Source organism: Penaeus monodon, chromosome 18 (genome assembly GCF_015228065.2).
Source record: "Penaeus monodon isolate SGIC_2016 chromosome 18, NSTDA_Pmon_1, whole genome shotgun sequence".
NCBI lineage: Eukaryota > Metazoa > Arthropoda > Malacostraca > Decapoda > Penaeidae > Penaeus > Penaeus monodon.
In genome coordinates this window covers 36,024,798-36,032,383 of record NC_051403.1, presented here as the reverse complement: position 1 = coordinate 36,032,383, position 7,586 = coordinate 36,024,798, and the positions used below count along the sequence as shown (strand labels likewise).

Here is a 7,586-nt window from a genome sequence, read left to right as displayed (position 1 = left end):
AACACACCTTGTAATACCTAATTTCTCTCCAACATTTTTCATGGCGTGCCTAAGGATGTACCCTCCCGTTCAGATGGGGCGTCTTGGGGAGGTCTGCATATACCCAAGCTACGTGAAGGGGTACCAAGGTTCTCTGTGCGTCAGCGAGAGCCCATCCTGTGTCTGGATCGCCCAACGGTTTTCTGGAGCTATGCTGCTCGTGATTCTTTTGCTGAATGATGGCACAATTTTCCCTAAACTTCTCTTTACAGGACACTATGACTCTTATTTAGTTAATGGGTACTTCAGCAGAGACACTTGCCACTTTGAGTCAAAAAGGTGTAGCTGAAATTGATTGAGATTTGTAGATACTATGTTGGACTTTTCATTTTAAATTTTGACATTTATGAGCTGCTTTGGAACTGTTATGAATTTTGTGTTAAATGATTTACTCTACACAGTTTTGAATTTCCGGTAGTATTTAGTAATCAGGTATATGAAGTCTATAATAAAGCGATACTGATTTCCTGTGTCATTAGGTTCGATGGGGTGAGACTCCTAAGTTAGCCATGGCTGCTTCCACTACGGGAAGCCCACCAGATGGTGGCTCACGCACACCCGGGGGTAATGCCATCAACAGACCCTTGTGTAGGGGACAAAAGCATTAAGTGGAACAGAAGAGGAGAAGGTGCATTCTTGAAAAGACCAATGAGAATGAATTATAGAGTGAACAAAATGAAAAGGAAATGGTGGATAAAGTACACAGAACTTTGTCAAATGAAGAAGGAGATGAGGAGGAGGAGGAGGAGGAGGAAGGAGGAGGAGGAGGGAGGAGGAGGAGGAGGAGGAGGAGGAAAGAAGAAAAAGAAAAAGAAAAAGAATAATATAAAGAAAAAGACGGAAAAGGAGGGATGGAAAAAGAAAAGAAAAATCAGTATAAAAGAAAAGAAGATAAAAACCAGGGTTCAGGCTCAGCCTCAGGGCGCCATAATTGAGAACCGTCTAAGATTGAGTCGCTGCAATCAGGGGAATTCAGCAAATATTCAAAACTCAGAATGCGAACAACAAAAATGAATGTCAGTCAAAGCACCGTCCAAGTAATTAGTGAACGGTTAGTGATGAAATCAGACTTGCCCAAACTGTTTGAAAATTACCTCAAATTGTCAAAGATGTAGGAAAATAGGAACTAAAATTCAGCACCAGTAGAGTTTGCCGGGGAACAAAGCGAGTATCTGTTGAGCCAAAGAAAAAGCTCTGTGTCCTCCCCGTCCGCCTAAGTTAGGTATGATAATTGTATTTTTCAATAGAACTTTTTTGTGTAAAAGTATTGCAGATCAAGAGTGGAGTGATAGATTTAAGTATACAATTTATTTTTTTTTTTTCCAAACAAATTGCAAATACCCATTCTTTCACTCACACAGTGCGGCTCTGTCAAAATTACTATCGGTCCAGTGCCAAACCTAGAGGAGCAAGAAAAAGAGCAGGCCAGAGCTTGAACCTGGAGGTCGTTTCGACCAGCGAGTGCTTGCACGCCATCGAGTGGCCAATTATCATTCCATACAGAGACAGGAGTCCAGCACTTAGCCATGTTCATATACACACATACATCAAATATTACGAGCGACAGCATGATTGACTATGCAGCTATGGGTTGAGCAAGCAGGGTAATGATTAGCCTTTGAGGGGGATGCATATATACACCTTCTGTTTGTGTTTTCTTAAAATAGTACAGACAATTTATGAAGATATGATTTTACAAATGTATTTATGTATGAAAGAGCTATAGTCTATTGTTATAAAAAGATAGTTGAAGAATGTAAATTGCTTACTCTGTAATAGAAACCATTTAGAAGAAAGTAAAACCCTTGTTTGCTGATTCCAATTTTATATTATTTATTTATTTTATTTATTCTTATTTTTTATGTCCTTGTTGAAAAGAGTTTAAAAGCAAAAGCCGGTAGTACAGACCTCTTTATTTATTCTGTTAAGTATCATTACTTTCCGACTACAGTGATATAAAATCAAAATTTTCAAAATTATATAATGGATTACACTAACTGTGATCTTCTCTAAACATGTAATGTAACTCTCTGTATATTCTTTAAACATTTCTGAATTGTTTTTTTAAGGGTAGTGGTGCAAGCTTTAAACCGAGCAATGCTGATGAACTGTTGGTGGCTCTCGACGGCCTGAAGCAATATCCGTATGAGGTTTTATATCTCCCGATGATGTGATTTGACTGCTCAGAGGACTGGGACAGTAAACCTTATATACACGTGCCCAGAACAGGCCAAGGATAGGGTCCATAGCTATTGACAGTATGGGATATAAGTAGTTTGTCGTTTGCCTTGTAGTTAACCAACATGTAACCAGGAAAGTTAGTCGTTCACTGTAGTATTGTTCATCGAAAGTTACATAGTAGGTACTCACAAGGTGCTTCAGCCATAAAGGAGTCAAGTAGTAGACCTCATATGAGTCACGTTTCCTTTGAGTGTCCAGGATAATGTTTTTTTTTTACTAATGCCACTCAATATCAATGCTGTTATGTTACTGTAGACCTCATAGTATTTAATACTTTTATCAACATAATTAACAGAATATAAGATACCAAAAAATATTTCCAGAAATCAAGGCAAAAAGTAAAACAGGTGAGAAGGTAGTACGCATAATTGGCGTATGGAGTGACTTCGTACTTGTAGAGCATTATGTGTAAAGCAGTTAATGAAATAAACTCTTTCTGGGATAATGGCAATGCCATAGCCATCCATGGTGGGAGGTGGGTTAATTTTTTGACGAAATCAAAAGGTATAGATAGTTTCTATGAATATAGGCAGTGTGAGGGTATTAATCGTATTATATATTTTTTTTAAAGATTGAAGTACATTTTTTATGTTTGACAAGTGAAGTATCTTAACAATATGTGGGTCTAAGAAGAGGAACTGAAGATTTGAAAGTTGGTTATATAAATATTTAGGAAGAAAGTGAATACAAGTAAATAATTATAAACTTAACCTGAGGGGAAAGATGCAGTTGTTACTCAAAGAGGGGGAAACACGCAACTGAATATAAATCCATTAATTAATGCATTTACCCCTCTTGGACCAGACATCCTTACAACGACATCTTTGAGGATGTGAAGTGCCATGACAGCTGACCAGTTTCGAACTGTCAATGGCTTCAGCAACAAGTTTTGGGGTTGGGAAGTGGTGAGGACGATGACATGCAACAGAATCTAATTCCATGGCTGTTGTCATCTCCGGTACCCAGCAAATATTGGACGCCTAACACCATGCTCTCCCATAAGAAGGATGAACAAACCAACGACGGAAGTGGTGTAGTGACTAAATGTGGTGCTGAAAAAGTGGTGAAAGAGGTTTTAGATTGTGGAATCTATGTGTTACACGCATTTGGTTCTGCCTTTATCTTTTAGTGTGGTATGTTTTGTAGAGTTAGCATGCCACATAGTTTATATATCCGTTTCTCCCAAAAGTCCTGTAATCAGGAAACATGACAAGCCTAAATTTAAAAAGATGATTGGAAACTAATTAAGAGTAATGAATCATGGGGGTACTAAAAAAAATAAAAAATAAATAAAAAAATAAATGTATCTTACTATCGTAACTGATACTAGCCTCGTTTCAGAACTCATTATCTGTCGATGGGAAGAAGCGCTTCAAATCAGATGGATCAATAGCGTCAAATACCGGACCTTGGACCTCCAGCTTCGTAGTTAGTGTTATCTACTGGGTGTATTGCTAGATGCTTTACCCCTCATGATTAAATGTGTGTACGCCTATGATCATCATGTGTGTGCAGGGTTGATTGTTGATGTATGTGCATTGTTATTAGTTCATAGTGATGTCACTGCATTTTTGAACACGAAGACTCTGTACGGGATCATAGGAACTGTGATAAGTTGGATAGTTTGATATTATAAGTCGGTCATCTCATCATACAAGTGTAGGAAATCTCATGAAATTTAAATGTTTTAGCACATCATTTGATCACCAGCATCAAACATATTTATATTTATTGACAAGCTGATCATTCTCATTGTGAGTAGTTGAGTCCAGAGCCAATTGATTAATTGTTTTAGAGAATTTGTATTGAGTATTATTAAACTGCTTGGGAATTTGTGTGGTATGTGTGTGTGTGTGTGTGGTAGTGCGTGTTGTTTGGTGTGTGTGTGTGTGTGTGGGTGCTGTGTGTGGGTGTGGTGTTTGTTTGGTGGTTTGTTAGGTTGTTGTGTTTGTTTTGTGTGTGTGTATATATGTATGTATGTTTGTATGTATGGATGTATGGTATTGTATGTATGATACACACATTACACACACACATTACACACACACATACACACCACACATACACAACCATACACTACCACACACACACACACACACACACACACACACACACACACACACACACACACACACACCCACACACTACACCACACAACACACACACACACCACACCCAAACACACACAACACAACAAACACACACGCGCATAATTTTTATATAATATAATAATATATATAATATAATATGCAGTATCACTCGCGGTGATACGCCTTACTATATATATATAGATATATTATCAATTGTTTTTTTTTTTTGTTGTTTTTTTCTTTATATTCTTTTTTTGCCATATAGAGTCAAAACTTAATCGAGGGGGATATGAATGATGCAGCTACAATATAGTAAGTTGTTTTTATTGAAGAGATGGTATAAATTAATATTTCAGAACAGTAGGCAGACTTTGTTTCCATGTTGGTATCCTGGACGGATACCAACTCAGCTTGCCTCCACTCCTTTCTCAACAATAGTCAGTGTGGTTCTCAAATTCCATAGCATTGGTATCACGGGATGATGGTACGGGCTGTTGGCTAATTTTCGGTGTTTTTTTCTTAACCTGGATATTTAGTACACTTCTTTTCATTTAAGTGTCACATCTGTCAACTATTGTGATCGTGTTTAAGGTGCGAACATAGATACGATGATGTAATTTGAAAAAGGTTTTCATTACAGTTGACTGTTTGTATGATTAGTGCAGTTCTCTACCAATTTTGGATGTGGTTGCAGGAAATTTTTTATGGTATGCTGTGTTTGCATGCATGTTTGTGTCATCAATGACATAAAAATTTGTCAGAGAAAATGTCAACATGAGTGCATATTTCACTGTCAGGTATGCTCACTTCTTCTGATTTGCTGGCCATTTGAAAGGTAGTAGGGTATATTTAAATAAAGATAGTATATGAAAGAACATAGTTTAAGGTGTGTTCTTTCCAAAAAATTGTGTCAGATGTTGGTTCCCAGAGAAAGAACCTGGAATAATATTGTCATAGTTCATTCTTATTTTTACTTCATATTTGGGTAGTGGGTAGTGTACATTGTCATAGAAATCTTCAGATTAATAGGTTTTTTTTATGTACTCTTTTTTAGGAGTGATAATTGTGTTACTCTAATTTCTTATAACTTTATATTCATCTTAAATAACTGAACAAAATAAGATCCATATGTATTTAAAAATCTTGGGTAAAAGGTAGTATATTTTTGATACTAAAAAAAAGAGTATCAATAGGGTTTATTTCTGGTGTATAAACAGCATATATAGAGAATCGGTAAGATAATTAATCTCAGAAATGATGAGATTATGAGACAGATAATTGCCAACCTTCCTGATTAGTACTGCTTTATAGATGATCTCAAAGGGACTGAGTTTAAGATTCATTTGAGATGCTTTTTTTAAAGGCACCTTATTCTACTCGAGAGATTAACATCTCAAATATAATGCACACAATTGATATTTCTAGTGATGTTGATATCTAATACTCAGCTATTTCAGTCTGAGGTTAAGAATGTGAGGACAATTTTCATGATTCGATTTTGATATCGTATATAGCAAAACTTCTCATTACATAGACAGAGATGGGTTTACAAGAGTAGAGTTAATAATTATGACAAGAACAGAGGTAACGTGGATAAAAAAATTAAGAAATCTATAAGCTCTTGTCGTTACTTGCAAAGGATGTCTCATCTACATTAGTTAATGAAAGAACTAAACTCTAGATAGAATCCGTTATTCATGTATTTCAGAATATACCGCTCCACAGTTGCTTTTTTTTTTCTTTACACATATAAAGAATCTAATAAATTGTGCAATACGATACATCTATCTCTCTTTATTGATACAAGGGTTAGATGTACTGTGAACTTAGGTGTTTATGAAAATAAATTATATATATAAACGATCATATCTATAAGCTATCTGAGTATATATTTGTATATAACTTTATTTGTCTTTGAGTGTTATTGTACTTCAGTTTGTAAACTGTTGTAATGGTTGATAGGGTAATGAATGCTCATATTTTCTCAAGTTTGACACGCCATACGTTGGAAGAAAAATTATCAATGTTGCGAATAGAGTGAAAATTGTAGTGTCAATGGTTATGTACAATGTCTTTTTGTTTGAAAGGTTGCCACAAAGTTGTTAAAGTTTATGACTTTGATGTAGCAAAGTCATGCCATTGCAAGTTTTATATTCTTTCTAAAGTGAAATATCAGAGCCAAAAAGAAAAGAATATTTGACATTGTTATTGGGATCTAACAGATTACAGAGGTCAGTTGGGTTATAAATGAAGAACTGGTTACACAGAATCTAACAGAGATGAGAGTTGGACAATTTTACAAAGAGAAATTACAGAACAGAGTTTATGGACATTAGTGCTTCACTTTCGATGTGACGTTCCAAAAAGTACAATTTGTCTATATTTATGTAGTTATGAAAGCATAAACTTTAATGTTTATGTTCACTAAAAATAAAGGCGTTATGTGAAAATTCTCATAGAAGAAATTACAAATGATGATGTCTATTACACTTGATATTTCTCTATTATTATCCGTCTTTTGATATTCGCAGAGTACAATAATTTGATGCACAAACACAAATTAGTACTTAAAGAGAGAGAAAAGATTTGCAAAAAATTTATCTGCCATACTTGTCTTTTTCTTTCTTTAAAAGTGTACTATATTGCCAACTGTGTTAGGTATCCGCAGGAACTGTTTGTTATTCAACTATGTAAAACAGGAAAACCAGATATTTCATCTTTGTCTCTTGTTTTTTTGAAAGTCTGTTCTCCTTGGCACTTTGTGAACTTTAAGTAGCATGTCTTTTCTTGTGATTTAAAAAATTGCTAATAAGAAAACTACTACAAATGATTTCATAAACAATAATGATAAAAAATTACATTTGCATAATTTCTTATAAGGGCCAAACAATACTGAGATTCCTGTAAGACTCCACAATAAACAATTATTGATGTGGATATAATAAAGCCTCCATAGAAATAGAAGTGTTGCTAACTGCCTAGTCGGGATATGTCATCCCATGGGAAGGACAGCAGTTTATATCAAAAGAGCTTACATTAGGAGAATGAAGTGGGTTAAATTAACAAGTCTTGTTTGAAAGCTATCAAGTCACATAATTTTAATTCCTATAATGATATGATAAAATTTGGGGAAAAAAAAATATTGGGCTCATATATTATTGTAAGGCTATCTCAGCAGGCTGTTGCGGTAGATGAAATTGATAAAAAAAGAACTAT

At 35.2% G+C, this 7,586-nt stretch overlaps 1 pseudogene; it reads left to right on the top strand.

Moving 5' to 3' along the window:
- Positions 1–872: 872 nt before the first annotated feature.
- Positions 873–6,706, top strand: LOC119584736 (annotated as a pseudogene).
- Positions 6,707–7,586: the final 880 nt, after the last annotated feature.